The following is a 16,762-nucleotide window of genomic DNA, read 5'->3' as shown; positions in this document are numbered from 1 at the left end:
TTGCACTACATACAGCCTCAGGCCTTTGGCTGATTGTCTGAATGCTTGCTTGGATTGGCTGCTCTTGATTAGGGTAAGAAATGGGCATGAACTACCATCACCACAACTCAAAGTGGATTCAGGGGCTCTACTAGAGTGGGAGACAGGTCCAGAGCAGCCCTAGGGAAACTATACTCAAGGTCCTTTATAATCTAACCCTGAGTTGCCCTTTAGTTTTAAATCTGAGTGCAGACTCTGTAATTATAAGATAGTGTGCTAGGTGATTGAAGGGACCAGAAAACTATATAAGAGATGGTCCCTGCCTTCCCAAAGCTTGCAGTCAGGTTGAGGAAACAAGACACATGTAATATACATGTAATAATAACAGCCATTCACAGTGTGCCAGGCACTGGGCTAACCACTATATGGGTCATGTCAGCAAATTCTGACAGAAGCCCTCTAACAGGCAATATTGTCACTATGCCCATTGTACAATTAAACAATCTAGGAAGGGTTAAGGGACTGTAAACCAGGGAGTCAAAATTAGAACCCAAGCTGTCTGATTCCAGAGCCACTACTCTTCATCCAGAAGAATGATTTAATTAATTTATTTTTACTGCCACAAACACAGATCTTATAGCCACTTATCATGATACCAATTTATTCACTAATTTCTACCAGGGCTTATGCAACTATAATTCTAGAAAGGGGTGAATAGATTATAGTTTTCACCATTTTCATTGGTATAAGGAAATTTAATTAGCTTCCATAAGAAATTACAAATTAAGCTGTTTCGTGTTCATTTTTAAATTTAATTTCTATAGAAAAGGCTCAGAAATCACGAGAGAAGTATATCTATTTTCTGATGGATATGTAATTTGAACGACTGGAGATACAAATTACGAACTTTTCATTCCCAAACCCAATTTCCAGTATTGCGGCTATATCACTGAAAACACAAAACTTTGTTTCCTGCCTCAGCTCTTGCAAAACCAGATAAATAAAACCCTGATGCGCACCATACTTGTGAGCCACATTTCCAAAGGATTGGAACCGTGGAGGTATATTTTAATTAAGACCTGTTTAACATGAACAAAGTCCATTCAGAGACAAATCCATTAGTTCCTATGAAACTTCGTCAAATCCAAAGTGTATTTGTGATGATACCACTTCCACGTTTGATAGGGATCCCCCAAGAAAGGGCACTATGGCTGTCCCCAAGCTAGCCCCTTTAATTTGATCTACATTGGGTTTGTTAGGGTGAAAAGAAGCCACGGTTCCAAGAGGATGCACCCTGTAGGAAGTGCCCCGAGCACTATTAGTTCTCTGTGTAGTCAAGTGTAACCACAGCGGTATTCTCTTTCAAGTGCTGTCATCATGCACATCTGCTTTGAGGCTAGAAATGCCACCATGTTTGGCCTCTTTAAAAAATAATAACAATTTGTGATAAATCAGCAAAAATAAAATAGATTTACCTTAAAGGACTAGCTCATCTACCAAATAATGACAGGTAAAATTCAGATTCTTAGTATCGGTGATAGCCACTTAGTCTTAGAAATAATACTTAAATTATTTCCACTTCTCTCGAACTCCTGTGAGTTGAGAGTGCTTTAGACATTTTTAAAAATGATTTTAATAAGCAAAAAGAGTAAAATCATAGCATTTCTATCCCCAGGTGAGAGTAAATAGAATTTATCAAAGTAAATTCACCTTACATATGAAAATATAGCAAAACAAAATTAACCCTAAGTAGTTGCTCACACTTAACAAAACGATACTAAGTGCTGATCATTCCCAATTGTGTAGAACGTGAAATAATCGGGAGTGATCAGTAGTACTTAATACCTTTTGTTGTTAAGTATGAGCTCTCAGTTCTTCTTTTCTGTCTTTTTTAATTTGAGAAAAATAAAAATTTCTTGGAAATACCCCACTTCACCCTATCAAGGAAGTTTCCTTGGTAAGCAAGTTACTAATTCACCCATTCTTCTTTCCTGATCTTTGATTCTGGGACCACTATAAAAATGACAAGGAATACTAAGATAACACATAAACTAGGTTTTTTAGGCCTCCTTTTTTTTTTTTTTTTTAAACCTTTCCTATCTTTAGTTTTCTTTGGCCTATTAATGTCTTTGCATTCTGAATGTGTTAGGGGACATTTCAATCAAATGGAATGGATTTTTAACAGAATTGTGTAATTGTTTCCCTTGATACAATGTACATTCCCAAACCATTGTGGCACTTTCCCCTCCACCACCCCTAAGACCAGAAGATCAATAGACCACCTTTATTTTAAGACAAGAAAAATGTTTTGCCCATGCATCCTAACCACAAGTCAGCTATTGAGTTTAGCTAGACCTGTGCCATCCAATGCAGTGGCCGCTCGTCACACGTGGCTATTTACATTTAAATTAGTTAAAATTAAAGAAAATGCACTATTCCGTCTCCAAGTCACACTAGTCACATTTTAAGTGGGCAATAGCCACACGTACAAGTGGCTGCTGCTTTGGACATGCTGGACTGGACTGTAGCCTCAAGAATGACTGTATCTCATTCAGCTTTGTCTCTTCATCACCTACAACATTGTACATAGTAGCCACTGACTAGACATCTGTTGGTCTGAATTAAACTCCTCTTTCTCGTAGCTCAAGAAAAATAAGCACATAAAACATGTAAGCTTTGCAAGTTATGTCTACGTATGTATCTCAAAGATTGCTCTATAATTTGAATTGCTCCTCACCCATACTTGAAATGAGATCACTTAAAAGATGTAATTACATTTTTCAACCAACTAAGCTCATTTTGTACACTGGATGTACCAAAATGTGTATCATTTAAATTTGTCAATCAACCAATTAAATGACACACATCTATTGAAAGATTTCCTATTGTGAATATTTTTCAAAAGTGAAAATTCCTTTCACAAAGTAGTCACTCTCTGATTTATCTGAGAATGCCATTACGTGAACATCAGAATTTGCACTGAACTGAGAATTAGGCAAACAAAAATAGTATTCTTTCAAGGTGCTATCATAAGCATCCAAAGTTTGTAGGATAAATTTACTATTATTACTAATTATAAATAAATAACCAGCACTGCATAGAACTTTACTCTCTACCAAGTAGTTTCACATACACTGCTTTATATGATTTTCACAGAAGCTTTAAGAGGTAGACAGGGCAACTCCTTACTGTCTCCATTTGGCAACATTCAGAAAAACTACTATTTTGTCTCTAAATTCCCATCTTCTTTCCAGTATACCAATGAGGATGTATGAACTATTATTTATGCTGATTAGATTGGAATTGGAACTTTCAATTTTTCTGCCCTATTTGGATGGAACTACTTTCTTAGGAATATAATTTTTAATTATATATAGATATATAATATATATAAACATCTGTTCAGAGAAGACCCTCAATAAATATTTGCTAAATAAAATCAGTGAATACATGCAGGGTCCTGAAAACAGAGCTGACTGTATCAGTCAAAGTTCAGTTGCAGAGAACGGAATTCATTCCAATAAGTTTAAGCTAGAAGTATTAAAATACTTAAAGCATAATTGGGAGTATTGATGGAAAGATTCTCTTTCTTTCTCTTTTTTTTAGAGAGAGCAAGCAAGTTGTGGGGGAGGGGCAGAGGGAGAGGGAAAGAGAGAATCTTGAGCAGCCTCCACACCCAGTGTGGAGCCCAACACAAAGCTTGATCTCACTACTCTGAGATCATGACCTGAGCCAAAATCAAGAGTCGGATGCTTAACTGACTGAGCCACCCAGGCGCCCCCAGTTTTGCATTTCTAACGAGCCCGCAGGTGATGCTGATGTGAAAACTACATTTTGAATACCAGCATTTTAGGTAAGTCTTCTCCAACCAGGCTACTTAATGAATGGAGTGTGCCAAGGCAATGATTCCCTTCAACCCTTGTGACAGTTAGGTAAGGCCAGGTGCAGGCAGAGCCTCTAGGCCAGTTGGCCCCAGTGTGTCATACAAGTACTAGTATTTTCTACCTGTGCTGTGATGGGGGAGCATTGCACTCTTTGAATAAATATAACCGTTCTTGAGTCTTTGTTAAGTATTGGCCAATACATGTGCTCTTTTTGGAATCTTTCATTAGTAGCAGAATTTTTTTTTTTTTTAAATGTTAACTACTCTTGCAACAAATGTAGAGAACTAAAGATAGCTTGGGGCTCCTGGGTGGCTCAGTTGGTTGAGCATTTGACTCTTGATTTCGTCTCAGGTCATGATCTCAGGGTCATGGAATCAAGCTCCACATCAGGCTCTGTGCTCAGCATGGAGTCTGCTTGAGATTCTCTCTCCCTCTCCCTTTGCCCCCTCCTCACTCTCTCTCTAAAAATAAGTAAATAAATCTTTTAAAAAAAAAAAGAAGCGAGAAGATAGCTATATTCAACTTACATATCACCATGTCAACTCTTATAATGATTTGCAGTGAGAAAAGATAGTAGTGGGGCACCTGGGTGGCTCAGTTGGTTAAGAGTCCAACCCTTGATTTCAGGTCAGGTCATGGTCTCAAGGTAATGACATGGAGTCCAGCATCAGGCTCTGTGCTGGGCATGGAGCTTGCTTAAGATTCTCTCTCCCTCTCCCCCTACCCTGCCTCTACTCCCCTGTGCACGTGTACACTTTCTCTCTCTAAAAAAAAAAAAAAAAGAAAAGAAAGAAAGAAAAAGATTTAAGACGGCTTCAGCTCTTCTGCGAATGACATCAAAATGACCACAGGAAGGGAGAAGAGAGAAAGTCTATCTGCTTGATTGTTTCTATAGTGTGCAATGCTTTTTTGCAGAAAAGAAGTGGAAATTTACAAAAACGATATTTGGAATTGTTTCTTCATGAATACCAATGTGTACATCTGCAATTTAAACAGATTTTTTTTTTTTTTTTGCCCTATAGACAGTAAGACAAACTCTAGTCCTTTTAAACTAGGGGAGACAATAGTTCTACCTAGTCAAATTGAGTTCTTTTCACAAGCAGCAACATCTCAGCCACTCCTTAAATCCCTTCTCTGCCCCCAGCTTCACAGCCTTATCAACCATCTGGAAGTGGAACACTAAGGACATATTTGTTGGGTGACAAAAGAAGAGAATTTTGCAGCCATAGCCTTACATGGGGAGCAGCCCTGTATGCCCTATGGTGTGGGGTTCTGAATGGTCAATAGCACCATGGCTATTGTCTGCCCAGGGAAGGAGGGTGAAGAACTGAGATCACCAAAGATAAATTTCACCCACTTCACAACTTTAAAAGATTAAGTCTGCCGAGTGTTGTTGTGGGGAAGGATGATTTGCCAATCACCTCCAGATTACCAAACTCTGCCTTTGAGATTCAAATAAAAGAAACAGAAGAATGGGTTAAAGAAGATAAATGATCTTGGAGTGCCTGACTGGCTCAGTCAGTAGAGCATGTGACTCTTGATATCAGGGTCATGAGTTCAAGCCCCATATTGGACACGGAGCCTACTTAAAAAAAAAAAGACATGATCTAGAAATGAAATGGGTTGAAGCATCAGGCCCGTATTTTGAAGGGATCTAGTTGTAACATGCAGGACATCACAATTCAATACTGAGACAGAGTCAATGATTCACAATCCAGTTGACATCATTGCCACATTGCGAAAGAATTGATTCTTACTGGGTTTTTTTTAAGATTGTATTTATTTTAGAAAGAGAGGGAGAGGGCACATGAGCAGGGGGAGGGGCAGAGGGAGACAATCCCAAGCAGAGTCCACACCAAGCTCAGAGCCAGTGCGGGGCTGGATCCCACAACCCTGAGATCACAACCTGAGCCGAAACCAAGAGTTGGACGCTCACCCGACTGAGCCCCCCGGTGCCGAATTCTTACTTCTAGACACCCACAGCCACAACACCAGTTCTCTTCTGCATTTTCAGTTGGTCTTACAGCCACCCGACTAAAAACTACATTGCCAGCCCCCCTTGCAGCTAGGTGTGGCCATGTGACAAAGTTCTTGCCAATGGAATAGGAGCAGAAAGGATGGTGGAACTGCTACATCGTTGCTTAAAAAGAAATCATTTGCCCTCCATGTTCTCTCTTTCCCTTCCACATGCTGGAGTAGAGAGGTGGGACTGAATCAGCTTCCACCGTCCGTGCAGGACCCTAAAAGATGGCAGAGCAACAAAATTGAAGGCACTATGGTCCCTGGGTGATTTTTACCAAGCAGAGCCACTCCCCAGCCTGAACCACGTACTTCCAGACTGTTACACAAGAAAAGGCAAACTTCCATTTTGCTTGTATGCCTTATTTTGGGATCTCTTGGTAATGGCAGTTTCTAGCCTCTACCTAACATATCTGTCAGACCCTCCAGGGAGGGAAACAGGATTGCTAGAAACCACAGCTTGAAAGAAGACATTACATATTCTTTTATACTTTTCAATTTTGTGCCATACACACGTATTGCCTAGTTACCAAAAAATTCATCAATCAATTCATTAATTTGTTAGTGCCTTTACATCCCAGTTAAATTAAACAAAAACGAGTATTATCTTACCAGAGAGTGTTTTTTTCGTCCTGGCTGAGAGAAAGAGGCACGTGGCTTGTCCCTAGATTCTTCAATATCTTGGCTTCTACCGCCCACTTTAGCAGGTATTCCTAGAAGAATGTGATAGCAGGAGCAACAATCTAAATCATTAAGTACGACGGTAACTGAGAATCAAATGCCACAAGAGTGCTAATGGTTTTATGGGAGCACAATACTTTCTGTGCTGTCCTCTGCCCCAGTAAAGTCAGTCACATTCAGCTAGTCACTTCCACTACTACTTCTACCCCGTCTGTCCATCTAACAAACCTCGATAGTGCACATAAGTGTATAGTGTACAGCAAGGATAGGCACTAGGGATAGGGAGGCACTACCCCGAAGGCACTCGGGGTAGGAACTAAGCATAGGAAGATGAATAAGACACTGTCATGACCCTCTCTGTGTCTATGTCAGTGCTTCTATCTTAATGAAGGCTAAAACATGTGATTACACCCCCCCACCCACTCACGGGAGACTTCAGAAAATAGTAGCAAACATAAACGAAGGTAAAGAGATATCCTCTTTGTTCCTCAAATATCACAGTATATTCAAAAAGTAAAGCTGTCAGATATAATCCCCTCTCAGCACCATTACTTCTCACTTACAAAATTACAGCATTAGAAACTGTGGTTAAAGGCAAATTTTAATTCTCTTTGATAAACTGATAATTTATGTATTTTGCCAAAGTTAATGTTCATAAGGTATGTATACCAAATTTAAGAGTCATTAAAATGATAACACCTTGGGGCACCTGGATGGCTCAGTCGGTGAAGTGCTGGACTCTTGATTTCAACTCAGGTCCTGATGTCAGGGTTGTGACAAGATCAAGCCCTGTGTCAGACTCCACGCCTGCTTGAGGTTCTCTCTCTCTCTCCCTCTGCCCCTCCCCCCGTCCTCTCTATCTCTCTCTTTCTAAAATAAATGAACCTTTAAAAAATATATTTTTGCAATAAAAACATTAAGAGGGTTGAAATAAAATTGAGTACTGTTATGATTCACCAACTCTTCTAAAGAGTTTTAATCTTTAAAAATTATTATAGATTTCATTATTAGAGATAATTTTCTTTTTAGTTGTTATTTTTTTCAGTTTTTATTTTAATTCCAGTTAGTTAATATATAGTGTTATATCAGTTTCAGCTGTATGATATAATGATTCAACAATTCCATACATCACCCAGGGCTCATCACAACAAGTGCACTCCTTAAACCCCATCACCTATTTCATCCATGCCCCACCCCGTCCCCTCTGATAACCATCAGTTTGTTCTCTATACTTAAAAGTCTGTTTCTTGGTTTATCTCTCTTTTCCCCCCTTTGCTCATTTGTTTCATTTCTTAAATACCACATATCAGTGAAATTATATGGTATTTGTCTTTTTCTTTTTTTTAAAAAAAGCTTTTATTTATTTATTTGACAGAGAGAGAGACAGCCAAATAGAGAGGGAACACAAGCAGGGGGAGTGGGAGAGGAAGAAGCAGGCTCACAGTGGAGGAGCCCGATGCAGGGCTCGATCCCATAACACCGGGATCACGCCCTGAGCCGAAGGCAGACACTTAACGACTGAGCCACCTCGGTTCCCCCGTATTTGTTTTTTTCTGACTGGCTTATTTCTCTTAGCATTATACTCTCTAGCTCCATCCGTGTCATTACAAAAGGCAAGAGATAATTTTTACCTTCCCAGTACAGTCGTATCATCAAAAGAAACTTTAGACGATTGCAAAATCATTTTTAAGGAAGCCAAATTGATATATGATTCGGATGGGGAAGAAGGACACAATGACTCATTAATAGTGGACATGATTCTCATTCTGCAGAATGCTTCCTGGAGCTAGCCCACATTCAGAATTGCCACTGATTTCAGAAGAAACTTTGTACAAGAAAGCAAATGAATTCAGAATTATTTCATCACTGATCCCCATGATTTGAGTAAGAATTTAATGTTATGTTTAGCTTCAATAGGAAAGTTACTGAAATACTTTGGCAATACCCAATGTTATAAAGAAATTTATTAGGGCTTACAGCATCTAACATTTGCAGAATACTTTACAGTGCTCCTTTTCTTATATAATGGATGGGAGCACAAGAAATAGAACCTCACTTATGAACATATGCTGAGTAATAGGGCAAGTAGATAATATAGGACAAAGTGTAGGCTACTCTAATACTGTAAGATTGGGAAAGAATAAAACCATTGTCAACATTTATATAGCCATTCTGTTCCTTGCTCCATTAGTACAGATGATTAAAAACGATTTTTGAATGTCTCAATAGCATTGTTCTGAAAAGCAATCTGTCTGAGAGGGTGGTGATCCGGTGGACCTAAGCCTTGGCAGAGAGGGGTATGTGAATGATTGACACACACCTTCTCCTGTTCTGGAGCATATATTTGAATCTGTAAACAAATACAGAGGTGTTTGACTCTTGACTTAGTGAGTTATATTGGGAAACTTGGGGAATTTGGAGACTGAGAAAGAAAGGAAGAGAAGATTGGGAGCAAGAATGTGGGAGAGCAGAGCTAGAAAGCATGGCTTCTCACCACTGCACTTCTACTCCACCCCGACACGCTGCGTCCCGTGAACTTGTTAGGTCCTTGCAAAAAGAAGTGTTAGAATCAGAAGCTGAAACTTTCTCATGATACTTTGTTGGACTAGGCACATAGAGTGCTGTTTTGAGACCCAGGTAAGAAAGGACGGAGTGGGATGGGTCATTGTCTTAATTGCTGGGTGGGTGGAGCAAATCACGCCTACCAAGTGCCTCACAGGAGGAAGCAGCAGAAAAGCAGAATTTACATGGCAGGTCCTAGCAACAGGGTGGGCACCTCCTTCAAACAGATTTTGAACAAGAGCCTTCCGCCAGGCGACTGAACCACCGCAGGAACTGAGCACATTTGTGCCTAAGCACATGTAAGAAACTCATTCACAACTCCCAAATTAATTGGTGAAGGTTTTATAAAGGAAAGGTATTGAAGACTTGTAGGTAGGCATGTATTCCAACTACATCTGGTTTACCAAAAAAAGTACCCCATTTGTTCCCAATTTTATATTCCATAGGTATTCCTCACTTTATAAAACAAGTATCTCAGAAAAGTTGACTTTCATAAAGAAAACGTAAATTCTTTTCTAGTGGAAGAAAAATTCCAATAAATTGGATTTAGAACTTTTGATAATGCAAGGGGGAATTGAGATGAATGCTAGGTTGGAGCAGACTGGACACTGACAAGCCAATGGGGGCACATCCCCTACTCTGAAATTATTCCTCCACTCTTATCCTCTGCCATAGTCGCCATGTTCACAGCTACCAGATTTTTAAGCTGGTAGTTGTGGAGTCTAAAGAATGAGACTGTAATTGGGGCGCCTGGGTGGCACAGCGGTTAAGCGTCTGCCTTTGGCTCAGGGCGTGATCCCAGCGTTCTGGGTTCCAGCCCCACATCAGGCTCCTCTGCTATGAGCCTGCTTCTTCCTCTCCCACTCCCCCTGCTTGTGTTCCCTCTCTCGCTAGCTGTCTCTATCTCTGTCAAATAAATAAATAAAATCTTAAAAAAAAAAATTTAAAAAAATAAAGAATGAGACTGTAATAGTATCATTTCTGCTGGTACTTTATCACATCAAATTAAAATCTACTTAAAATTATGTGGAACAGGGGCACCTGGCTGGCTCAGTCAGTGGAGCACGCAGCTCTTGATCTTGGAGTTGTGAGTTCAAGCCCCACATTGGGTGTAGAGATTAATTAAAAGGATTCTTAAAAAAAAATTATGCAGAACAAATCATTTCCATGTTCATTCCAAAAGTTTAGAGTGTTTTATATCGAATGTTGCAGTCTTTTTAGGGACCATGTTGATTAGCACGTAAGGACAAGATTCTAATCCATCAGTAGTCATTGAATCTCTAAAGGGCATCTCTTGTTTTTAACAGTCTGGTTTCTCCCCTTTCTTTTAGAACTCTTCTTTCCTGTAAGGAACCCAGTCCTTGTGTCTCAGGTGGGGTTGAATTCTTACATGGCCATCATGACAAGTGTGCAAGTGACCAGGGCAGGCCAACCAGAGTTCCCTGTTTCCTCAGAGTCCTTGCTTGTTTCAGAGATGTATGTGTGACCCAGCAGAACATATCAGAATTGCTTCCAGGAGTTTTTGGTCAGAACTACTGGGATAGACTATCCTTTCTGTTGGATTTGCTAAGCTGGGAGCTTAGGCATCTGGGACTGGAGAAGCCCAGAAAGAAACTGCAAGAGATAAACAGAGCTAGGAGATAGTGAAACAGGTCTAATGACATCATTTGAACCCCTGGATTCAGTTATGCCTGAAGCCAGCTTCATGTTGACTCCCTGTTTTTCTCCTACCACCCACTCCGGCAGTAGGCTCAATTACTCCAATCCCAAGTCAATTGACCTGGCTCACCAGAAGTAAAAAGTCCCATCATTTCTCAGTCCTGGGTTCCTGGGGTTTGCTTCCAGGCAATGGTGTCAAATGAAACAACTGGTGAGACAATAAGAATATGCAAGCACATGATTCTTTATCTTCATTAATTTTGATCAAAGTCAGGGAGAAAGACAACAGTTTAGAAGTACCTAGAAGCTCTCTCAAGCTCATGGGATCTAGATAATCCTTTTTATAAACAGAAATCATTTTCCTCATGATACAACTCTTATCTATGGTCAAATCATTTCCAAAACACCTTTCCAGATAGTCCTCCAAGGTTTAGTTGGTTTACTTTTTTGCATGTGGTCTTTGCCATTATCATAAAGGAGGTATTGCATCATCAGAACACCTGTGGGTGTTCTGGCTGGCTCAGTGGGTAGAGCATATGACTCTTGATCTTGGGGTTGTGAGTTTGAGCCCCACGTTGGGTGTAAAGATTACTTAAAAATAAAATCTAAAAAACAAAAAAACCACCACCCATGGGGAAAGAGTGCATCATAATTTTAACGAAGCTTGAACCATCCCAGTTTCAATCCCAACTGTGTTCTTGGCTACTCTTGCCTTTGTATTCACAAAAACAGACTTTCTGCAGTCCCTGCCCATCTCTCTCCTTGTTTTGTCTCCTTCCAAAACTTTTGGCTGACACATTTTGCCCTGAATTTACTAATTTAACTTATTTTATCTTTATTAACTAATATGGACAGCTTTTCTTCCTCCTACATAATACATTCCCTCTCTGAAGTTCTTCTTTAGACCAAAATTGTCCATTCAACCACCTGAACTTCCCAGCTTTCGTGAGCAAACAAATTCTTCTTTTCCATAGGCCCATTTAGGGAGGGTTTCTTTCACTAAAAAGTGATTCTAGCTCGTGCCACAACATGCTGAACCATTAAACCCTTCTCAGGGGTTTTCATTGCTACAGCCAGTTATGAGGATGTTTGCTTTCATAATTCCGAGATGAAGGAAAGCATGGTAGCATGACCACACACCTGTGCCTCCTCCCCAAAACTAGTAAAATAACAGTAAAAGAATACAGTAAAAAGGTATTAGCCCCCAACAAAAAATTGGAGAGGAAACAGAAACAAAGACTATTCAACAAACTTATGGAAGATGAAAAGTAAATGGAGAAGTCATAACTAACCTAACGGAACAGAGGAAGTTGAAATCCAAGCACCTCAGAGGGGGATTTCCAATTAATAATGAGCTAGAAACTGAGAGTCTCAGTGCTTGGACCACAAAAGGTAGAAGTGAAGGTGTGACTCCAAAAGTAATGTGACTGGTGAACTCGATGTGGAAAATGGTTGGGCCTCTAGTCCCCAGTCCCCTTCTCAATTCTAAGGAGCAAGAAAAATACCACTCCAAAGGAGAACAGAGGTTCATATTCTGCAGAAATTAACCCAAAAGGTTCTGGGACTTGAAGACTAAGCCACATGCAGGGTAAGGACATGTCAACAGGTTGAAAAATGGAGTATCGGGGTGCCTGGGTGGCTCAGTCGTTAAGCGTCTGCCTTCGGCTCAGGGCGCGATCCCGGCATTATGGGATCGAGCCCCGCATCGGGCTCCTCCACTGTGAGCCTGCTTCTTCCTCTCCCACTCCCCCTGCTTGTGTTCCCTCTCTCTCTGGCTGTCTCTCTCTCTGTCAAATAAATAAATAAAATCTTTTAAAAAAAAAAAGAAAAGAAAAAATGGAGTATCATGTAAGAAGCTAATACTGACCTGTGGGGAGCCTCAGGCACGTCCTTCTCCCCTGTTCACACCCAAAAAATCAGAGCTTCTCCTCTGAAGAAACTAGATAGTCCCAGACGGAAGACCTACAGATACTGACATTAGACAGCCCCCAAATAATAAGGCTGGTTCAGGACCCAGTGATCCTACAGCAAGGCACTTCAAGCAATAAACCTTGTCAGTGCACCCAGAGCCCCCACAGAGTCAGTCTTAAAACTTAGTGGCCAGCCAAGGAAGCCACACATTTGAGAAAAAGCTGCAAAATGAAAGAGGTATCCCAAAGCAAACAGAAAAATGGAAGCCAGAGAGTCCTTGACCCTGGGAGGAGTGAAGTCTAGTTACAATCACTACTTCTGAGGATGTCTGATCAGCAGAGTTAGCACTACTATGCCTACCAAGTCCCATATTGCTAGGATCACATTTGGTTGCAAGTTAACAGAAAACCAGAAAACAATTGATTAAATACCAGTTTTATTCTCACATAACAGGAAGGTGAAGATATTCAGCAACATCCTGCTAGAACTCAAGCTCCAAGTTCAGGGATCTTTGCTTTGTTTCTGTCAAGAGTACCTGGAATAGTACCTAGAATATAGTAGGGCTCAAAAAATATTTGTTAATTGAATGAATGAATCTCTTCCTCTTTTCTCCTCGCTCCCCTACTCTATCTCTTGCCTCTTGCAGAAGAAAACCGCAACATTTCAAGCATGAAATGGGACCTTTTTGCAAAAGGTAGAATTTTGCAAAAGGTAGAATTGTCCCCTAGTTCCCATTCTATGCTATACATTGTCCAGCCAGCAAAAGGTATTATCAGTCCTATACAACTATCTGAATGACTAGACTTTTAAGAATTATGCCAAAAATTGTGATGAAGAGAGTATGCACAGCCTTTATTTCTGCCACGATTGCTGGTTGTTTATGAATAGATCCTTAATCACCACTCCCACCAGCAAAGGCTCCTGTGGTCTTCAGGCTGAAGTTTCAAGGAGAAGGAAGTGGAGAGGTTACGACAGACTGTGGTTAGAAGACCAAACAGGACACAGGTCTGAAGCTGGACATTTGTAAACAGCCATTTTGACATAGCCAGGTCCAAATGGCCTGTGTAAATGTAAAACCATGATTTTAAAAATGCACCAATGGATGCAGCAGACACTCTTGACCATAGCACTATTATTAAGACATTATTTTCAAACTTGATGATTTGGGGAACTGAGAATACTGGGTCCCGTTTGATATATATGTACATCACCAGTCTAGTATATACCAGATCAAGATCAACGATAACGTGATCACGAGAGCTACAGGAAGTAGAAGTATCTCTCTTCTAGTCTAGAACAGTATTTCTCACCATTTTTCTTTAAATCCTTCTCCTCTTTCAGTAAATACAAGAATCTCAGCTCCTGCAGAAATTCATTTCCTATCGCCGAAGGAGACTTTGTCAAACTTTACTTTCTTTAGTTACAATATGAAATTTGTTTAACTAGCCAATCAAAAGGCTCTTAGTCTCAGCTTTTGAGCAGTCTCTTGGATAACTCAGTCAGTGACATTCTGAGGCTGGAGGCTCAATGATGGGGGATGGCAGGGTAGGAGGGGAGAGGGACCTCAGATCCAGGCGGTATCCGAGATCCTTGCTGGCCTCTGCTGTGGGAGGACTGGTTTGGTCTTCTGCCTGCATGATGGATCCCGAGTGCAAATGTTCCTTCTTCTCCAGCCGTTGCATATTGTGCTGCCATCACTGACGGAGTTGTTGGTTTTGCCCATTTCTTTTGAATCAGAAAATCTCCATGTATGTGGCTCTTTGTCCCGGCACAGGCATGTGTTCAGTGGTGTGCTGCTACATGTTGAACAACTGTCTATTTCCAGCTCACAACAAGTCCTCAGGCCCCTAACGACACAGGGCACTCCCTAGGGTGCCTCTTCGGGGACGGCATGTTCCGCTGGCGATGCCCTCATGAATCCTCTTGAATCTCTGGCTGCTACGGAAGAGGAGAGCTTCTCAAAGATCTATAGTGTTTTTCTCTGGTCTCTAAGTGAAGATGAGAACCTGGGGTTGCCAAGAGTGGACAGGGACTCAGAGAGTTACACTGAGTAGATTCATGGTGGTGTCCCACACCCACCCCTTGGTTCCTCTTCTCACGCAAGATTGTCATTGGCCAAGGAAGAGAGAAGCTGACAGAACAGAAAACTTTGCTTCCGCCTCCTGGTCTCAGTCTCCAGTAGCTGCACATCCATCTTGATAGGCCCCATTCACTCTTCAACAAATGTTTATTATTGTCCTTTATGTAAAAAAACACACGCTATGTATTTCAGGGAATGCAACAGTGAACAAACCATGATCCTCATCTGTTCTCTGAGATTATGATCTAGAACAGGAGATGTGTATACAAATTATGATTTTTTTTTCTATTGCTACCTTATAAGTGGCAGAAGTTTGGGTTTTTTTTTAGTATTTATTTTATTATTTATTTGAGAGAGACAGCACAAGTGGGACGGGCAGAGGGAGAGGGAGAGAAAATCCTAAGCAGACTCCTCACTGAGCACAGTGCCCAATGCTGGGCTCCATCTCACAGCCGTGAGATCATGACCTGAGCCAAAACCAAGAGTCGGATGCTTAACCAACCGTACCACCCAGGCACCCATCAGAAGGGTTTTTAAAAATAGACGAGTCAAACCTCTCGTGTGGTCCTATCCCTCAAATGCTTTGTAAGCATCTTTCATAGCTCATGCAGCTTGCATTTGGATTAATAATTTATAATTTAAAGAGAGATGTCAGTCAGCATTAAAAGATGTATAGACTAAACATGGAAAAATAAAAATGGTTAATTTGTTATGGTGATGGAATGAATTATGGGTGATTTTTCCATCAATAGTTTTGATTTATATCATCATTACATAATGATTTATGAATTTTTTATGCTTTAAGAAAAAAGGGTAAAAATTGTTGTCATCTACAACCTAGCTCCAGAGACTGATTCCCAAGTTAGCCTAGCTCATCTCTGAATTAATCTCCTGAGGATCTGAGAACTCTATAGGGTCACAGAGAACACTGCCAGCTTTCCATGGTCATAGCAACATAGTTTTAAACCATTTGAGGATGTTTTATATATAACATGAAATATAGTTTTAAAGTGGTAAGTGTTAAACCTTTAAAAAGTGATGTGCTCAGAAACAAAATCATACAAAAATCAGTTGTGTTTCTATACACCAACAATGAAATATTAGAAAAAGAAATACAGAAAACAGTCCCATTTACAATAGCATCAAAAACAATAAAATACTTAGAAATAAGTCAAGAACCATATGATCCTCTCAATTGATGCAGAAAAAGCATTTGACAAAATACAGCATCCTTTTCTGATTAAAACCCTTCAGAGTGTAGGGATAGAGGGTACATTCCTCAATTTCATAAAAACCAGCTATGGAAAGCCTACAGTGAATATCATTCTCAATGGGGAAAAGCTGAAAGCCTTTCCCTTAAGATCAGGAACACGACAAGGATTCCCACTCTCGCCATTATTATTCAACATAGTACTAGAAGTCCTTGCAACAGCAATCAGACAACAAAAAGGGATAAAAGGTATTCAAATCCACAAAGAAGTCAAACTCTCTCTTCACAGATGACATGATACTCTATATGGAAAACCCAAAGACTCCACCCCCAAACTACTAGAACTAGAGCAATTCAGTAATGTGGTGGGATACAAAATCAATGCTCAGAAATCAGTTGCATTTCTATACATGAACAATGAGACCGAAGAAAGAGAAATTAGGGAATCCATTCCATTTACAATAGCACCAAAAATCATACAATATCTCGGAATTAACGAGAGAGGTAAAGGATCTATAATCTAGAAACTACAGATCACTCTTGAAAGACATTGAAGAAGACACAAAAAGATGGAAAAACATTCCATGCTCATGGATCGGAAGAAGAAACATAGTTAAAATGTCTGTGATACCCAGAGCAATCTACACTTTCAATGCCATCCTGATCAAAATATGAATGACATTTTTCAAAGAGCTGGAACAAACAGTCCTTAAATTTGTGTGGAACCAGAAAAGGCCCCGAATTGCCAAGGAATTGTTGAAAAGGAAAAACAAAGCT

General features: G+C 40.2%; 1 protein-coding gene and 1 long non-coding RNA gene across 2 annotated transcripts in view; one reads left to right on the top strand and one right to left on the bottom strand.

Moving 5' to 3' along the window:
• The window catches only part of GALM (galactose mutarotase), a 105,421-nt gene that overhangs the window by 3,197 nt on the left and 85,462 nt on the right, over positions 1-16,762 (top strand). The gene's annotated exons all lie outside the window — the stretch shown is intronic.
• LOC117802027 lies at positions 5,971-14,914 on the bottom strand. The gene is made up of 3 exons (XR_004625034.1): positions 14,006-14,914; positions 6,495-6,595; positions 5,971-6,103 (listed from the first exon to the last, which is right to left on the bottom strand). It is a non-coding gene; the product is annotated as an uncharacterized LOC117802027 (long non-coding RNA).

Source organism: Ailuropoda melanoleuca, chromosome 4, assembly GCF_002007445.2.
Source record: "Ailuropoda melanoleuca isolate Jingjing chromosome 4, ASM200744v2, whole genome shotgun sequence".
Taxonomy (NCBI): domain Eukaryota; kingdom Metazoa; phylum Chordata; class Mammalia; order Carnivora; family Ursidae; genus Ailuropoda; species Ailuropoda melanoleuca.
This window is presented reverse-complemented; position numbering and strand designations above follow the sequence as displayed.